Source organism: Canis aureus, chromosome 1 (assembly GCF_053574225.1).
Source record: "Canis aureus isolate CA01 chromosome 1, VMU_Caureus_v.1.0, whole genome shotgun sequence".
NCBI lineage: Eukaryota > Metazoa > Chordata > Mammalia > Carnivora > Canidae > Canis > Canis aureus.
Window position 1 is genome coordinate 69,804,626 of NC_135611.1, and position 18,802 is coordinate 69,823,427.

General features: G+C 43.4%; 1 protein-coding gene across 2 annotated transcripts in view; it reads right to left on the reverse strand.

Moving 5' to 3' along the window:
- EPB41L2 (erythrocyte membrane protein band 4.1 like 2) overlaps positions 1–18,802 on the reverse strand; it is a 192,536-nt gene that overhangs the window by 153,545 nt on the left and 20,189 nt on the right. The gene's annotated exons all lie outside the window — the stretch shown is intronic.

The following is an 18,802-nucleotide window of genomic DNA, read 5'->3' on the forward strand; positions in this document are numbered from 1 at the left end:
ATGACTTGTAACCTCAAACAAGTTCCAATATGACACAAAGGTAACTTTTCCAGAAGGGTACGATATCCAAAACTGTCCAAAAACCACGGAGACCAAAATGAGAAGCAAAGGGACCTGCATTCAATTACACACACCCATTACTTTGATTTCATAAAAGATAACCAAAAGGGTATTTTTCAGAGTCCAACATTAACAGTAACTGAAAATGTGTTCAAGTTCAGACTCCTTTTCAAAGCTACACTGAATTATTATAGCAAAATAGATCCTATAGATTATACCAGGGGAAAAAATCTGGAAGGCAAACCAAGAAATCCAAATTTAAAATTCAAACGAAAATTCCTGCATAGTAGGTAGAGAGACCTGGCTTGCCTGGATCTAAGTACAAAAGGCACACTTTGTTATTTTAGGTAATCTTCCCGATTTAAATAGATTAGCTGCACAGGGAGTGAGTGCTAATTGCAAACATGCCTTCATTCACCGCCTGCATTAGCTGATAACAAACCAAACCATCTTCCGTCTCCATAAGCAAAGCGCTCTATCAGAGAGGCTTCACATCATTGCTTATCAGCTCATCAGCACCTTCAACGTACACACCACTGTGAATATTATGAGAAAGTGTCTACGGAGGGCGCAGGACGAAGTGGCCTCCTCGTTGGGAGAGTCACTGTGTAGGTAGAGGAAGCGCCGCGCGCTGCGCAGCACCAGCAGGCGACAGCCTGGAGGACGCTCACCAGAGAAGCGGAGCCTGTCCTTGCTCACCTGTCCACATCTTCGCACGACTTAACTTTCGAACAAGTAAACAGCATCAAGGAACAGCTGCCCCAAGGTTATCCAGAGGTCTGGCACGGAAAGTCAGAGCATCCTCAAGTTCAAACACATGGGTTTTCTGGCCCGCGGCAGAGAAAAATAGGGTTGGGCAAATGTCCTGCAGATTTGAGCTAAGTAGGCAGCCAAGGCCTCTGTTTACTCCTGCTGCATGTTTCACTTTCTCACACATTAGGAAGCCCATCTTAAAGTGCGGTTGGACTTTTCTAAATAGCAGAGGAGTGGAAAATGCAGAGTCAGGCACCGATTTCTGTCACTCCTCATCCCACTTCCACCCCATATTCAATCTGTATTTATTGTGCAGTTACTATATTAAAAAAAAAAAAGAAAACAAGGCACACAACTATCAGTGAGAAGGATAAAGAGCTCACAGATGTATTTGCTACCAAGTGGGTTAGGTGTGCATCTGTATACACACGCAATAAACGTGCTGAGGGGGTTTTGTTTGCTTGTTTGTGCAGTTTTTGAAATATCTCTGCGCGGTTTACGTTATAGAGGCAAGAGCACTGAAGGCCCTTCACGTGTCTCAGTGAAAACCTCGACCCATGTGGCTTCAATCAAGCCAGGGGTTTCTTGCAGACGGTCCCAGCTCCGACTCGCCTGCATCCGGGTGCCGGGAAGGGCCAGGAGGGCAGGCTCACGCTGCTGCCAGGGGCTGAGCGATCCGCAGCCTATGCTGGGGCACAGCTTCCCTACGAGGACACTGTCCACGTCCCAGCTGTCTCACATACTTGTGTGAGATCATGGGATCCTTCCTGATTTACTCTTATTTTCTCCTACGTTTTTTCCAGTGAAATCCTTCCAGGAATGTTAGAATCATGTCTTTAAATGAGCTCACTAGTAAAAAGAATGTGTGAAATAATGCTTACTAGGAGACTTAACAGAAAACCAGTTGCAGCACACATCCGACTGTGGAGTATTCAAATCCTTCCTAGGGGCACGGGGGCCGCTCAGGGGTTGAGCGTCTGCCTTCAGCCCAGGTCGTGATCCCAGGTCCCGGGCTCGAGTCCTGCATCGAGCTCCCTGAAGGGAGCCTGCTTCTCCCTCTCTCTGTTCACACTCTCTCTGTCTCTCTCAAATAAATAAATTTTTAAAAGTTGTTGGAAAAAAAAAAAAAAACATAAAACCACTATGAAAAGAACTATAAATCAGAAAGTTCGAGTACTGCCACTTTGAGTAAGAATAAAAATCCTGCAGGCCTAATACCTCAGAAATTAGAATAATTAAATGAAGATATACATGAGTATGTTTTACAAAGTGCTTTAAATTTTTTACATTATACCGCTGCTCAAGGAACAGCTCTGGTTTTAATATCCCCAGTAAATAAGACGCTGTCAGGAATAAAACAAGCAATGAACTAACATTGGCTGAATTTTAAAAATCCATTTTTAGGCTTCCAGAAAATTCACCGATGAGCAGAAATATTTGCCAAGGTGTGCATCTCTCTCAGTGGCTGTAGCTGATGACGCTGTTTTGCATAGTTTCAATGTTTTCATTTTCTTTATAAGTATTATCCCCACATTCATAGTCTTCTACATTTTTAGTTCAAGATTAATTTTTTTTCAGATCTGTGCTCATATATGTATTTCTATGTAATTCATATATGCAGGTCATTCTCTTTAACTCCCACACAGTACTCCACCATAAAATAAACTTCCTTTTTCCCAATTGAAGGATAGTGTTTCTGCTATTTTGCTATTAAGATAGCTCAGTGACCACTGCTTCCGTTCTCCCTTGCAGAGGTGCAGGAGTCTCGAGGGTAGGTATCTAGTGGAATGCTGGCTGGGGAGGTATGGTCAATTTTACCTGATACTACCAAAATGTTCCCCAAGATGCTTGTACCAATATCTAGTCTCACTAAAAGTGAATACAAATAACAATTTTTCTACACCTTCCTCAACACTTGATGTTTTTAGATCTCTATTAAGATGGTTATGGAAAGTCTCTTATAATTTGCATTTCCTAACTATTAATGAGATTCATATGTTTCCTGGCCACTGGGGTTTCCAGTTCTGTGAACTGCCTACAATTATCCTCAATTTTTCTATCAGTCTGTCCTTCTTATTGATTTATAGGAGTTGCTCCTATCACCTAGATTTTAATCCTTATGGGATATGGGCTATTGTCAGTAATCCTCTCTTGAAAAAGCCACCTACAATGGCTAGAATAGACCCAAGTCATTTTTTTCTCATTTGACTACAAGTATGGGAGTAGATGATTCATGGCTGATGCCTCTAGTCAAGAACATCATCACGGAACTAGCCTTGTATGCTCCTGCCCATCATCTCGAACATGTAGCTTCAACTTCTTCACTGCAACAAAGCCGCTGCAGCTCTAAACTTGATTCCCACATTGCAGGCAAGAAGGGAAACAAGGAAAGACAAAGACCAGACCCCGTATTCAGAAAGCAAAGCTTCTCCAGAAATTCTTAGCTTACCTGGTCTCAATGCTCACAACCTCTGAAGGACACCAAAGCAGACCACCACTGTTAAATGGGCACAAAATAAGGTCGTGTTTGTAAAGATAGGAAGGCAATTATCAATGTCTTTCAAACATTCATTACACTCTCCACCAATTTGAGCCTTTTCTTCCCAATGTAGTATATTTTCTTGTTGTACCGAAGTTTAAGAGTCAAATTTCTCAATCTTTTCCTTTATCATTTGTATTATCTGTGTTCCCTACTCCCCAACAATGTTCATATTTTCATCTAAAAATTTTAAAGATTGGCTTTATACCCTTATCACTATTTTGCATGTATAGTGAATTTTTGCACCTGGTATGAAGTGAGGAATGAAATTTCATTTTTTCCCATATGCTTCTTTAATAGGTCACCTTTCCCTACTGATTTAAACTACCACCTTTATAACATAACAAGTTTCCTTATTTTAGTTTATATCAAGTTTTTGGGCTCATATTGGTTTATATCAAGTACAGTGGTCTAATTACCTGGATTTGCAACATTTTAGTAAGTTTGATATGTGTGGTATGGCAAGTCTTCCCAACTTGTTGGGAAAACCAAAAATTATTTTGGCTACTCTTGGACACACGCTCATTGACATATGGATTTTAGGATGAACTGTTCCATAAAAACCCTGCTTTGGTTTTTAACGGGTTTTCATTGAAATTATAGATGTATCTTAGGAAAACTGGTATCTTCACAATATCAAGCATTCAATAACGAACAGCTCTCCATTTATTCAGCCCTTCTTTTACATCTTCAATGTTCTGTAATTTAGCCACAAAGATTTCACACCTTATTAGATTTGTTCCTATGAAACAGAATTTCTACACTATTAAAAACCAGAAATGAGATCTTCTTTACATAGCATTTTTAATTGGCTATCCCATGATTCACTTGGGTTTTGCAGAATATTCTGTAACTGTGAAAAAATAATTTTCATCCCTCCTTTCTAATACTTAATGCTCATTTCTTGTCACACTGTACTGACAAAGTTCAAGAACCACATAAAAATGACAAAAAGTGGTATTTTTTATTTTGACTTTAAGAATATGCTATCATCATACTGTTAAGTGTAACATTAGATATTAATTTGAAAAAACATTACTGTATTAAATAACTATACAGATTCCTATTTTAGTGAGCATTTTCATGAATATTAAAATTTCATTAAATGGCTCATCTAGCAAAATAATTATGTTTTCCCTACAGTTGCCAATAATAAAATCTATTAAAGGAATCTGAAACAGTCTGTTATTCCTACATTCTTGAACTCCATTTGGTTATAAAAGACTTTTGGGAGGGTGTTTATTGGGTTCTTACCTATAATTATGAGTGACATTAGCCTATCATTTTGTTTTCTTTTTTTTTTTTTACCCCCACTATTCTGATCAATATCTGTTTTCAGCGTTATGTTGGCCTTCAAATTTTAAAAAGAATGCTTTAATACAGTTCTACATTCTGGAACCATAAAGGAATGTTCAGTTCCATGATACTATAAAAACATTTTCCTACAATGGAGGCCCAGTAACTCATATTTTTTTCATGTTCTCTATGATTATTAACTTCCAAGATTTTCTTCTGAAGGAAAACATTTATATTTTCCTGGGAATGTTTCTATTTTGCTGATTCATTTCTAAATTATTACTAAAGGTCTATCTTTACAATGTTTCCTGGTCTGAGGTTATAAAATTTTTTTCTCATTCTTTTTTCTGTATAAAATAGTTACAGGTTTATCCTTTATCTAGTGACTTCCATCCCCCCCCTTCTCCGCCCAATACAAAAGTATTACATTTTTTTCCTCTTCCAATTTTTGTTCAAGTCACTGACTCCCTCTTCCTTACTTACTGGGGCTTATTCTTCATTCTCTTTCTACTGTCTTAAATGTAACGTTCATTTCCATTTTTTTTTCCTTAGTAATTTAAAGCTGTGGATGTCAGGGCACCTGGCTGGCTCAATTGGTCGAACATGGTACTCTGGATCTCAGGGTTGTGAGTTTGAGCCCCATTGTGAAGGGAGAGTTTACTTTAAAAAAATAAAGAAATAAAATAAAGCTATGAGTGTCTGGTTACAGTTCCTGCAGCCTCTCTCAACTTTTGCCATGTAGGTTCTCCCTGTTACTGTGTTGTAAGCAATCTGTAATCTAGCTCCCATAATGGATGGTTTCCTGTCCCTTCCTGTTACACACGTTCCAAGAGGCTCCGGTCACCGGAGTCATCCACAACTGAATGGAATGACAGTAAAAAGACCAATGAATGGATTTTCCATGCTAAGTATCAACAGTATATTTGGTGAGAGATGCAAGTCAACAATTTAGGCTCTAAGTCAGAAAGCCCATCCCGGAGGATTACAACCCCAATTGTTGAGTTATCTGCTGGAGTTTCCCAGGACCCCCAGCCCTTCACTCACTGTGCTGCTCATGCTCTCAGAACCTTTTTTTTTTTTTTTTTTTTAAGATCGTATTTATTTATTCACGAGAGACACAGAAAGAGAGGCAGAGACACAGGCAGGGGGAGAAGCAGGCTCCATGCAGGGAGCCCGACCTGATGCGGGATCCCAGGATCACACCCTGAGCTGAAGAAGGCAGATGCTCAACCGCTCAACCGCTGAGCCACCCAGGCGTCCCTGGGAACAATTCTTTTTTTTTTTTTTTTTTTTAATTCTTAAGCACACCTTTACTCCTCCCTCTCTCATCACAGGGTCTGGTGAGTGCTGGAATCCTGCCACAGTGACTCATCCAGAAGATTACCATCGCAGCACGCTTCATATTTCAAGATTGGAGCCCTTTCTATGTAATATGCTGGGGGTTCCGGTGTTAAAAACTACAGCAAATAAGAATCACTGAAAAATATTTAAAAACCCTGCACAGACTAAAGAACCACACCCCAACACCCTCCTGAGCAAAACCCTGGCCAAAAATACCAAACTGGTACATATCAGAAAAATCAATTAGGAAAGTAAGGATGGTATATACCCAAATACATGGCAACATTTTTTTTCTAAAAAAAAAAAAAAAAGCAAAACCTCAGGAAAGAGGAAATGCTCTTTAAAAAATGTCAATAGAAACAAGAGTAGTAAGAGCACTAGCCAACACTTCCTATGGATTCTGCTAAGAGTTCTCACATATATTTAAACCAAACTTTAATTTTTTTTCTTGCATAACTTAATCTTTACAAAAACCCTATAAAATAGACATTTCACAGATGATGAGAGTAAGGCACACAACCACTCAACCCAAGCGTTCTGGCTCCAGTAGTGACCCTGATGACTACACTTTATACCACCGAAATACTCCATACTTTTTACTATATCCTACAGATAATTCTTGATCTGCTTCATATTTAAATCTTTGTAGTTATCAAAGGGAACAGTCTCTTAATTTCTTTATTTTTTTTTAATAATTTACTAACATGCTTGCATTCAAAGCCTGGCTCGACCAATTAGCTGCCATGTAAGTGATTTAATCTCCTTTCCTCTGTTTCTTCATCTTCGACATAAAAACCACTGATGGCACCGATCTCATAAACCGAGCATGTGGTTTAAATACCCTGAAGTGTTGAGGTTGTATTACAATACCTGTCCTGGTGAGCAATCTATGTCAGCTGTCACTGCGAGAACAGTGTAATCACCAGGATCAGCCACTGTTTCCAGGGGGGATTTCCCTATAATTATAAATAATATTACACGGGGCGCCTGGGCGGCACAGTCGGTTAAGCAACCACCCCTGGGTTCCAGCACAGGTCATGAGATCGAGCCTTGCGTCTGGCTCCGGGCTCAGCAGGAAGTCGGCTTGAGAGTCTCTCGCCCTCTCCCTCTGTCCCTGCTGCTCGTGCTTGCTCGCTCTCTCTCAAATAAATAAATATTTTAAAGAATAATATATGAATAACATCATACACAAGCCTTTTAAAAATCTGTTAAAAATCAAATTCTGTAAGACTAACCCTTGTGCCTATCACAGATATTAAGCAATCAAGTAAGTCTATGGATAAGATTCTTGTGACATTATCATATCAGATTCAACTCTAGAAATAGGATTCACATGAAAAAAAGATTTTTTTTTGTCTGTTCTGTAAATCATTCTATTCCCCTTACCTACAACATCGTTTGGCACCCACACGTATGTGCTGAATGAATGAATAAAAACGTGCTTTGTCTCAAACGAGTTAGAAGGAAATGAAAATGTCATGTCCTAGAAAACAATGTCATTAGATAAAAAGTTTTATACAAAAAGTCTTATAAAATGACGAAAGCGATCCTTCCATACTGATACATGGTATTTTGCTGTTTTAATACTCGCATGTAATTACCAAGCAGTAAATGAACGCGTGAGAGGGAGAGGGTGCCTGCCCTGGAAGTTCACACAATGACCCAAAGAATCACTTGAGGGACATAAAGACCTTTCCTCCTTGTCTTTTCCTGTCGTGCCTCCAGAATCAGTTGCACCTGATCTTCGGGAGCCGGCGTTCTCAGGGGCAGCAAGTACAAATTCCCGTTTCCTGGAAGGAGCTCCGTGTCCACAGGGCGCTCCGCTTCCTTTGGTGTCAGATAAATAAACCTCCTGACAGACGCTGGAGCGACCTGGAGCGACCTGCCCGTGCCCGCGGCGGCCACTCGGGCACCTCCACCTCCGGGGCCTTGACCGAGGCCACCGGGGGGCGCGGGCTGCAGCGAGGCCGAGAGGCGGTGCGACCTGGCGGCCGGGGCAGGCCCTCGGGGCAGGACCTCGGGGCAGGCCCTCGGGGCGAGCGCGGTTCCAGTGCGCTTGGCGGGTGGGCGGAGCCCGGGGCGCGGGGGGGCCACACGGGCCGGGCTGCTCACGCGGGAAAGGAGCGCGTGGGCCTCGGTCCCGGGCGCCGCGGGGACGGGGCGGGGGCGGGCAAGGGGGGCGGGCAAGGGGGGCGGGCAAGGGGCGCGGGCAAGGGGCGCGGACCCCGGACGCAACTGTCCGGCCAGGCCTCGGGCCCCGCGCCGCTCGGAGCCTCGGCACCTGCCGCTGCCTCAGCTCGGTGGCTCCCGCGCCGCCTGGACGCCGGGCGCCTCGGCACGAGAATGCGCACACGCGGGGGCGGCCCGGGCGCCACGGCCGAGGCAGGCCGCCCGCCCAAGCAGGCCGCGAGCAGCGCTCAGCAGGGCGGCGTCCCCTCCGGCCTCCGCGCCGAGCAGCCTCGCGCTGAGAATCGCCCGCCGCGTGGCCGCCGCGCACCTCGAGGGCCGCCGCCGCCCTTCCCGCCGCCCTTCCCGCCGCCGCGAGCCCGCGAGCCCACAGGCCGGTCTCTGCTCGGGCCCTGCCCAGGGGCGCGGGCTGCGCCTGGGGCCCTCCCGCCTCGCAGGGCCTTCCCCTCGGCCACCCGCCCGCAGCACGCGGCCCCTGTCCGCCTCCCGGCGTCGCGGCGAGGACACCATGCGGGGCCCCAGGCCCCAGGCGCCGGCGCCCCCCGGTCCCCCGTGGTCCCCCGCGCCGCCCTCCGGCTGCCCCCACCTCCCCGCGCCTCCTCCCGCGCTTCCCCGCAAAGGCCTCGGGCGCCTCAGGCCCGGCCATCGCCGCCGCGCCCGCCTACCCGGCCGGAGCCGTCCGCAGGCCGCGCGCCCAGGACAACACCAGGACACGGCGCGTCCTCCCAGGCCCGAGAGGCGCCGGGCAGCGGCCGCGCCGGAGGCCCGCAGGGGCGCAGAGCTCTGGGGGAAGGCCCGGCCATGGACCCCGCCCCGCCCCCCCCCCCCGGGGGCTCAAACGACGTCGCCGCCGCAGAGCCTGTCCTCGCTCCCCGAGCGCCTCGGGAAGGGCGGGCGCGGGGCCACCCCGGGGCACCTGCACAGGCCACAGAAGCCCCAAGCAGCGAGCACGAAGCGGCGGGGCAGGACCCCACCCCCCGGGGGGTCACCGCCGTCGGCCAGGGCCCGGGGCACAGCCAGGTACGCGATGCCTCAGCTCGCTGCTGCCTCAGTCCTGAGATCGAGCCCCCCCCCGCGCCCCCCCGCCGGCAGCACGCTCAGCACGGGGTCTGCGCGAGGTTCTCTCTCCCAGCCCCTCCTGTCCTCTCTCTAAAACAAATAAATCTTTATTTAAAAAAAAAGGCAGCATTGCCTTAAGATAGGCCCCCAACTGAAAAAACTTCCACCTACTAGGCCCCCCACCCCATAAAAGTTCACTCATTCAACAGAAATGTACGGAGTTTCGAAGCTGGGAATTGGAGATTTAACAATGACCATGAGTTTTATTTTTCCCAAAAAAGGTTAAAAGAATTCTCTAGAAAGTGTTTATGCGTGTTTCCAAGAGTCCTGCAATATTCCAAGGTCAATTCAAGTTTCTGCTGATACCCGATCAAGTAGTTTATTCAAAACTGCCAGGACTTGAAATATTTTCAGGGAAGGCGAAGTGAAAATTCTGCACCGTGACTTCTATCATGAGCGCCTAAGCAAAATGCAAACACCCTCCCCTGTGAAGTATACTTATTTGGTGACTGCAAAGATAATTTCAAAAGATCTAACCAAAAATGACAACAGATAACAGGATACTAGTATTCCAACATATCTATGAACTACATATCAGAGTTTGTTTGTTTGTTTGTTTATGACATGGAGAGCGCACAAGCAGGCAGAGGAAGCAGCAGGCTCCCAGCTGAGCAGAGCACGATGTGGGGCTCCACCCCAGGACTCTGGGATCATGACCTGAGCCAAAGGCAGATGCTTAACCCACTGAGCCACCCAGGGGCCACAGATATCAGAGTTTAAACATCAGCAGTTACCACTCATGAAGTAGATCTGTCCTTCGTTGCTACTTTAAACAAAGCGACGATAGCCAATCACCAACTCACGTTACCAACTTCTCTAGAACACCAGAATTACGGACACTTTCTAAGAATGAATACCTGTTTCTAAAGAGTATTCCCACCGAGGGAAAAGCAATCATGAGGCTCCTTCAAAAAGTATAAAGTAAACATGTCCTTCACGACACAGGCAAAGCGGCTTCCTGCTCCGTGGACGAAACCCATTTCCCTTTCGGAGACTCCCTGATCATGTGTCACTAAGGGCCTGGCGCATCCCTCAGTGTGACACTGCTGCTCTCCAGAGAACAATGAAATAAAAGTACTCCATTGTCTCAAGCTCAGGACATACTAGACGATACAAAAAGTTGACTCTAACTGGTTTATTATTTTAAAAGGGAAAATGGTAAGTAAACATGCAGGATGAAAAACTGTTCAATCTGGCCCAGTCCTTTGAATACTAACCACTACACCAAGGACATGTCCCTCAGCAGTGCGGCCCTCAGACAATAGAACCTGTGTCCCCCTAATCGGAAGAAAAGGTTACGTAGTATGTAAATCCTGCACCGGGTTATCCAGTCATATGCTAGGTTATATCCAGGGCATATCACCTACTATAGGTACATGCAGATTTGCACACATATTTTTCTCTTCATTACTCTCCAAACATATTTAAGTAATCAAGAGACACAAATGTTAAAAATAATAATAGCTTAAAGGAACATTTCTCACTCCAAAATAATCTGCACTTGTTGTATCTTGATTTCTTGTGTCTCCCATTCTCCATATGTCCTGTCAAAGTCTTGTTGCGCTCCTGAATGGCCAAATTACTGAGGGCACCATCCCACTGCTCAGCTCGGCTCCAGTGCTGCGAAGTAAAGATGGATCTAGTTCTCTCTCAAGTTCTGATCAGCTGCTCTCATCAGAGAGCAAACTTTTCAACCTTCCCTTCCATCGCTGAAACTCATTGGTGATAACACTGGAGAGAGAATGCCAGAGAGAGAAAGAAAACCTAACACCTTCCACGTTTACACGAGTATTTTCCTCCCCGGTACCTCCCTTTGGCATCTCTCTCTCCTTTCGGAAATTCTGGTAAGGAAATACAAAACCGTATCCCCTTATGACTTATGCCCCCACTTTGGGGCGGGGGGCTATCCTAGGGAAGAGCATCAAGTGAACGCTGGTGGCCTTCTCTATTTGCTTAGGACTGAAAAGCTGAACAGCTTAGTGTTATTTTGCAAAAATCTGAATATATCACTCCACCCCTCTCCCCACTGAGCACTGATGAAAAGACATTGTTATTAGCAAATTCCCCTAGTCAAATTCTGGAGAATGGCCTGGGTAAACAGTACATTAATCACTGTCCTTTCAAAAGCTAAGTTTACATTCTACAATTTCATCCTATGGAAATAAATTTTTAAAAACATGCAGAAAGGATTAGAGCGATCACTGCTCTATTTTTAAATTGCCAAGTTAATTCCAGAAATTAAAAGGGCATTTCCCTCTATGGCATCCTGATTCACATGTCAAAAAATGACTTAGAAAAAAAAAAAATGACTTAGATTTTATACATTTACTTTGGAAACTTGGAGATGCGTGTCAAATTACAAACCAACTGCATAAACATTCCAGTGACATTTAACTGCTACCAAACTGCTAAACGTTGATCTTTAATAGGACACGGCCGTTAGTGTCACACCACCTACAAGTCTGAACCAAGATTTGACTGTTCTGAGCCCTTTAGCCAACAGTGAAATCCTCAGGGGAGGATCTATTTTGGTTTTTCTTTTCCAGGCGGCACCCCCAAACCCAATGAGGATAACAGGTGGATTGCGGCCATCCACAAACACATGTTCTCTCTCTCTCTCTCTCTCTCTCTCTCTCTCTCACACACACACACACACACACACACACACACACCTATTCAGAACCATTGTTTGCAGTTCTTAAACTACTTTAACAAAAGGCTGAGGGCCCTACTAAGAAGAGTAAGGACTCAACTTATCAGTGGCTCCAGATCAGAGGCTGAGAGAGAAGGGATGTTCTGGACGGCAAAGCCAACAAGAGGCAAAGGTGGCCGGAAGCACTGAGCGACTGCAGGCCCTGACCCCGTCGGCTGGGCAGTGCTGCCCCTCACAGCATGACTGCTCACTGACCCTCCCTGTTGTGAGACCTCCTGGTCTCACCAATGCCTTCCCAACCCCTGGTTTTAAAGCATTTATAAGCAACTTTTGTAGCAGGTGCTCCATAAATTCCAAAACTACATCAGCAGACTTCTACTGAAAGTATTTCTCCACTGCCTAATAGCCAGAATCTCTTGTGTAACTGTCTATCTTCAAAAAGCAGAAAGTTACTGACAAGTCATTTTTATATAAGCTTTCCTTTGTATGGTAATAAGATCAAAGTAAAATATGCAGCCTCCCCTGTATATCTTAGGTCCTCAAATAGTACCTCTTTAAGATGTGCTGCATTTCTAAATAGGCAATTTCTCAAGCACTTACCTCAGTATTAAATAATTTCCTTAATCTGAATCATTTATATAACGACTCCACCAGACTCATCTTGTAAAAATGCCCTTGTCGTCAAATATAATTACATGTATACAGCAACAGCTGCTAATAAATTAAATGATATCCTTCACCTAGAGGCACCAAAGGCTATAACTAATTAAAAAGTTTATAAGAATGGTAGAGAATATTAAAATGTAGCACGATGTTAAATACCTACTAGGCACTAAGTAGACACCTCCCAAAATGACTGAACTGTTGTTTTAAGTACCTACAGAGCAGATTTACCCAGGGTGCCTGGCTAGCTCAGTCAGTGGAGCATGTGGCTCTTGATCTTGGGGTGTAAGTCTGAGCCCCATGTCAGGTATAGAGATTACTTAAAAATAGAGTTTAAAAAAAAAATAAAAGCAGATTTACCCAAATGTCCACTTAGACTAATGGACAGAAAAGTAAGCAAACAGGTACGAAAAAGAAAACGTACCAAGATTAAACAAACAGGCATACGAAAGTAAGCTACTTAAAAGTAACAGCAATGGGCAAAAACAAAAAAATGCCATAGAAGAGACTAGGTACCAAAATCACGCCAAAATAATCAGACACGCATATAGTAAGTTCAACAGATCTGTGCCAAGAAGCAGATTAAGAGGACACATGCTAAATTCTAAGGACTCGAATCAGCTGACTTAATTAACTGGAAATTTTACTAATTACAAATTAAATCCAACTCTTGGCCAATGTTACACTTCAAAACTTCATGATTTCCTCACTCAATTCTTCCATTACACGAATTGACACCAAAAAAGAAAATAATTTATGAACATAATAACTGAAAATTCAGTAACTGTAAACATTTATTACCAAAACAGTAAATAAATAATCCAACCCAGGAGTGACTAATTACATTCTCTAAAATGAACCATGGAAATTATGAGTGTCTTCTCCAGGACTTTGACCGTGAAGCTCTACTAGGTCTTCTATCTCAGCATTTCTCCAGTGGAAGGCTGGAGAAAGTAATGAAGTATACAAATGAAAATCAGAAAAAAATTCTACTCAAGTATTCACGTTGGTAGAAGATACATTTAAATGTCATGAAGCGATTTCTTGAGAAGAGGGCATCATCAAATATGACAAAGGACACTTACTCCAAAGTGATGTGTAAAGGGGAAGAGGAAACAGGCCTATTTCAACTATATACCAAATCTTGAAAGGGCTTCAATTCTGAGAAATATTTCCCTAAAAACACGTCTGAAGACAAAACCACTAGAAGAAATGCTTAAACCCTTGACCCAGATAAACCCTTGACCAAGTTTATGTATCAGTTTCCTGTGCATTATTGTATCAAAATCACAGAAGAGGTAACAGCCTGGGGTAGCACAGTGACCCCTTCCTTTAAAAGGGTTTAGCCGAGGGGCACCTGGGCAGCAGTCTGCCTCTTGATTTCGGCTCCAGTCATGATCTCAGGGTCATGAGAGCAAGCCCCACGTCCCTCTGTCCCTCTAGCTCCCTGCTCAGCAGGGAGTCTGCTTGTCCCTCTCCCTCCCCACTATCCCCCCGCGCCACCCACCCCCCTGCTCACATATGCTCTTTAAAATAAATAAAATCTTTAAAAAATAATAATAAAGGGCTTAGCGGAGTACTTTAGAAAGCTGTGGAACAGAACAAGGGCTTCATCCTTCCTTCATGCTCTTTCAACTATAAAATACAGCCGAACTTACCTCCTACCTCCTTTCAGCTCCTGACAACGTAAGGGGAGTAAACGAAATAACAATTTTGGTCCATTTGAACAAAGTTGCTTATACAAACCTTACTTTTTTTTCTCACAAATCAAAGACTGGTTTGCACAGGTCACAGCATCACAACGGGCCAAAGTAAAAGATCATAAGTGGCACTATGTACTCTACAGAGTATTTTCAGATTCATGCTTTAATCTCAAGAACCAACGGGGCAGGCCGACCTCACCTCAGAGTATTACCAATTAGACCCACCTGCCAGGTTACTAGCCCACGGCAAGGACTCAGGTCTTGAACTTTAAGATCTAAGTTCCATTTACTACATCACTCAATGTCCCAAATCACAGAGAACTTCTATTTGTGAGAAACACGCAAGATGTGCTCTTACCCACCTGTCCTGACAAAATAATAACTGTAAAGGTAACAACCTTATACATACACACCGATGCTGAGTCTACTTACCTCATAATGGTGCCTCCTCATTCACGTTACCTTTAAAAATCAAGGGCTAACAAATTCAAAAACAGGCGAAGGCCTTAGACATTTCTCCAAAGGGGAGATACAAATAGCCAATAAACACATGAAAAGATGCTCAACATTAGGGAAATGCAAATCAAAACCATCTTCACACACATTAGGATGGTTATTATTATTTTTTTTAAGGAAAGTAAGTGTAGGCAAAGATGTGGTGCGATTAGAATTGCTGGTGGGAATTTAAAATGGTCTAGCCACTGTGGAAAGACAGCTCGAGGGGTCCTCAAAACTTAAGAACTACTATATGACCCAGAAATTCCTCTCCTAGGCATATACCAGAAAAAACTAAAAGGAGGAACAAAACAAGTATTCATATACCAATATTCATTGCAGTATTACTCTCCATAGCCAAGAGGTAGAAACACAAATGTCCATCAACAGGTGAGCGGGTAAACAAATCGTGGTATAACATACAAGGAATATTAGTCTTAAAAAGGAATGAAATCGCCACTTGCTGTAACACAGATAAACCTTGAAAACACTATGCCTACTGAAATAAGCCAGATACAAAAGGACAAGTATATTATGATTCCTCTTACATGAAGTATTTAGAATAGGCAAATTCAGATACAAAGCAGAATAAAGGTTATCTGGGGCTGGAGAGGAGGAACAAAGGAGGAGTTATTATTTAATAGGTACAGAGTCTATGTCTGGGATGATAAAAAAAAAAAGATCTGGAAATAGGAATGTAGCTGTACAACACTGTGAATGTACTGAATTCTACTAAACTGTACACCACCAAATGGTTAAAACGGTAAGTTCTCTGTATTTTTATTTTATGTATATTTTACCACAATAAAAACAAAACTTCAGTGCTAAATCTATAGTCACCAAAAACTGGAGACATAAGCAAAGAAGCACTAAGTGTTAAAACATCCCCTGATGAATACAGTGAACCATAGAGTCAGCATGTCAACTTCTATTATAAATCGGGTTTCATACTGTTGCCAACTGACATCAGAGATCTGTTTTCCACAAGCAAATGAGAACATGACCTATGGTTTCAGAGCTGCTGGAAACAAACTATGAATTTGGTATCTGAGACCAACGTACCTGGGTGGGTAGAGAGAGATGATATAATCAAACTTATGAGAAGCTAGAAATGAAGAAAATGAAGCTCAGAGTTACCTTTCCATGACCCTACAATCAGTTAATGATAAAATAATGACTAGAACAACTCAGGTCTCTTTCTCCTAAACTAGTGCCTTTTTTTGTTTTAAAGATTTCATTTATTTATTCATGAGAGACACAAGAGAGAGAGGCAGAGGCAGGCTCCATGCAGGGAGCCCGACATGGGACTCGATCCCGGGACTCCAGGGACGCCCTGGGCCCTAGGCAGCCACCCAGGTGCCCCCTAATCCAGTGCTTTTCTATATTCGGTTTAGTTTGACCACGTTACTTATCCCCCCTCTCAAGATATACATAGCATTCATTTTTAAAAAGCTTATTCAAATGTCCTGAAAGTTGTGTTTCAAAGATCACCCTGTAACTCTTGAATCTACCTCCCTTGAGGGGAACTGGAGAGGGCTCATTCTCATACTCCTGATCACTAAAGAATTAATAAGCTGGCACAATATCCTGTGGAGGTGATTTCAAAAGAACAAAGACTAAACTCAAATCCTAGAAAAATGGAAAATCAATATACCTAAATAGCTTAAGGGTTTCACTTTGCTACCAAGTACAAGGGACAAAAAAATCTTCACACCTAAATGCCTGACTACAAAAGGATAATCACTGGCACCACCCACATCCGTAATCAAATGTACCTGCACAGCTTAAGCATCCCACCAGCTCGGAAGCGCCCAGTTAAGATGACAAAATCCAACACTCTATTTGAGAAAATCATCTAGGAGCTCACTTTGGTAAAAAGACCAATCTTTTGCTAATCGCCTAGTTTAGAGAGATTCAAGAGTACTTAAAGATAACAACATACAATACAACGATGAGCAAAGCCAGAAAAGACAACGAGCAACTAAAATGCTATTGCAAATTCTCACAGGTAAATAAGTGCACCAAATCTCATTATGGCCACTAAACAAAGAAAATTACGGAACTCTCCTGCCCACAACATTCCACAGAAACTTCAAACACATACCTTTGTCTTCTTCCAAGATCTAGTGCCTAGAGATTTGAGAAAAGCTTCACATATTACCTTCTACTTCCCTAATCTTCAAAATGTGGTCACAAGTGATGGTTCTTCCAAGTGCAGTCACCAAATATTTCCTGAGCTCTAGATGCTAGAGCGGATACAAAGACATCAGTGACCTATTCCCTCTCACCAAGAGCCTTATAATCCAGTGGAAAATAAAAGATGTTTATACATTAAAAAAAAAAAAAAAGAAAAAAAAGAAAAACACCTTCACAGTGTAGATGACTTTGGCTCTGGCATCAGACCAAGCTGAGTTACAACCTCAGTCTTTTAAGACTTAGCTCTCTACACCTGTTACCTCATGGATGATGTGGACAATGCCTATCCTGTAGGGTGATTGAGAGGTCAAAATGAAACAAGCAAATGCTTGTGACTCGTGCAAAGCAAGCACTCAAAAGCCAGCAATATCCTTGTTCACTATTATTACAACGGAAATACCAATGCAGCCATAACACAATAAATGGCACCAAAGTGTGGAGACCAGAATAGACTCTCTTACTGAAAGTCTGACAGAAATGCTCGAGTTTAAGTTGCATCTTAAGAGAAAGGTCTTTTGAAAAATGAACAAAGAGATCTGAGTTATAACTCGGGTCTGAAGCTAGCTAAAATTTGTTCTGTGGCCTGGGCGGTGGAGGAATAGTGAACATTTTAGGTCTCGGTTTCCTCATCTCTCACTTGAAAAGGCTGAATTAAATGACCGCTAACATGTCCCGGAGCGAACGTCCTGTGATCTGTTGTAGAAGCCTGGTAGGCCAAGTCAAAGGACAGAATCCTAGACACGGTTTACGGAATGGCTTATAGAAATTCAGAGAAATATAGAGCTGTACAAATGACACTGAAGGATCTTCTTGCTGGAGCGTAGGATCCAACAGGTGTCAGGGGACGAGACGGCTCACTCTGACCCCCTTCCGGTACAAGTGGCTACTAGAGGTTGACACGCAGGGCAGTAGCAGGATACAAGGGCATCTGGCCAACAGGAGAAGGGTGTGATGGAGCAGCAGAGAGCACGGGACACTCTGAGGAGTGAAGATGAAGGAGGTGACCAACAGCCAGGGGACTGAGTGCATGGAATTCAATGACTCCGGGGTGATGAATGGGAAACAAATGGGAACTCGCCATGCACGAGATTTTCCAATCCCCAAATTCTTGCACCAAGTCTTTGATTACTTTGAAACACTGCTTTTAGAAAGGCCCTTTACAGTCTCCAGGTTCTCTGACAGAATCAAACTTTTATTTCTTCCAATTCTAAAATTCTAGGATTCTGATACAACTGATCTGGATTCGGGCCCAGGCTTTTTCTCCCAAAGGTCCCTGGACAATTCTAACATACAACCAGGGTTGAGGATCATCGTCTCAGGGAAGAGAAAGAAGACAGGGTACAGAGAGGCGCCAGGGTGGCCCAGCAGTTAGGCGTCTGCCTTCGGCCCAGGATGTGACCCCGGGGGTCCTGGGATCGAGTTCCATATCAGGCTCCCCACAAGGACCCTGCTTCTCCCTCTGCCTGTGTCTCTGCCCCTCTCTGTGTAGAGAAAAAATAAATTAAAATAAAATTTAAAAAATATATATTTCTTGTATAAAAATAAAACATACACAAAGATAAACAAAAACAGTATCAATAAAATGTATGATGGGCTACAGCTACAGGTTACATATGTTTAGGAATCAAAGGTGCATTGAGGGCAGATCTTAATTTTGGTATTTTCTTCTTATTTCTGATTTACCTGACCTCCATTTGTTTTTACTTAAGCAATTTTACCATATATATTCCCTATACAATGCCTCAAATCCTTTGTTACAGTGATGGAGAAAGGAAGTACCTCTCTAGACACACACTG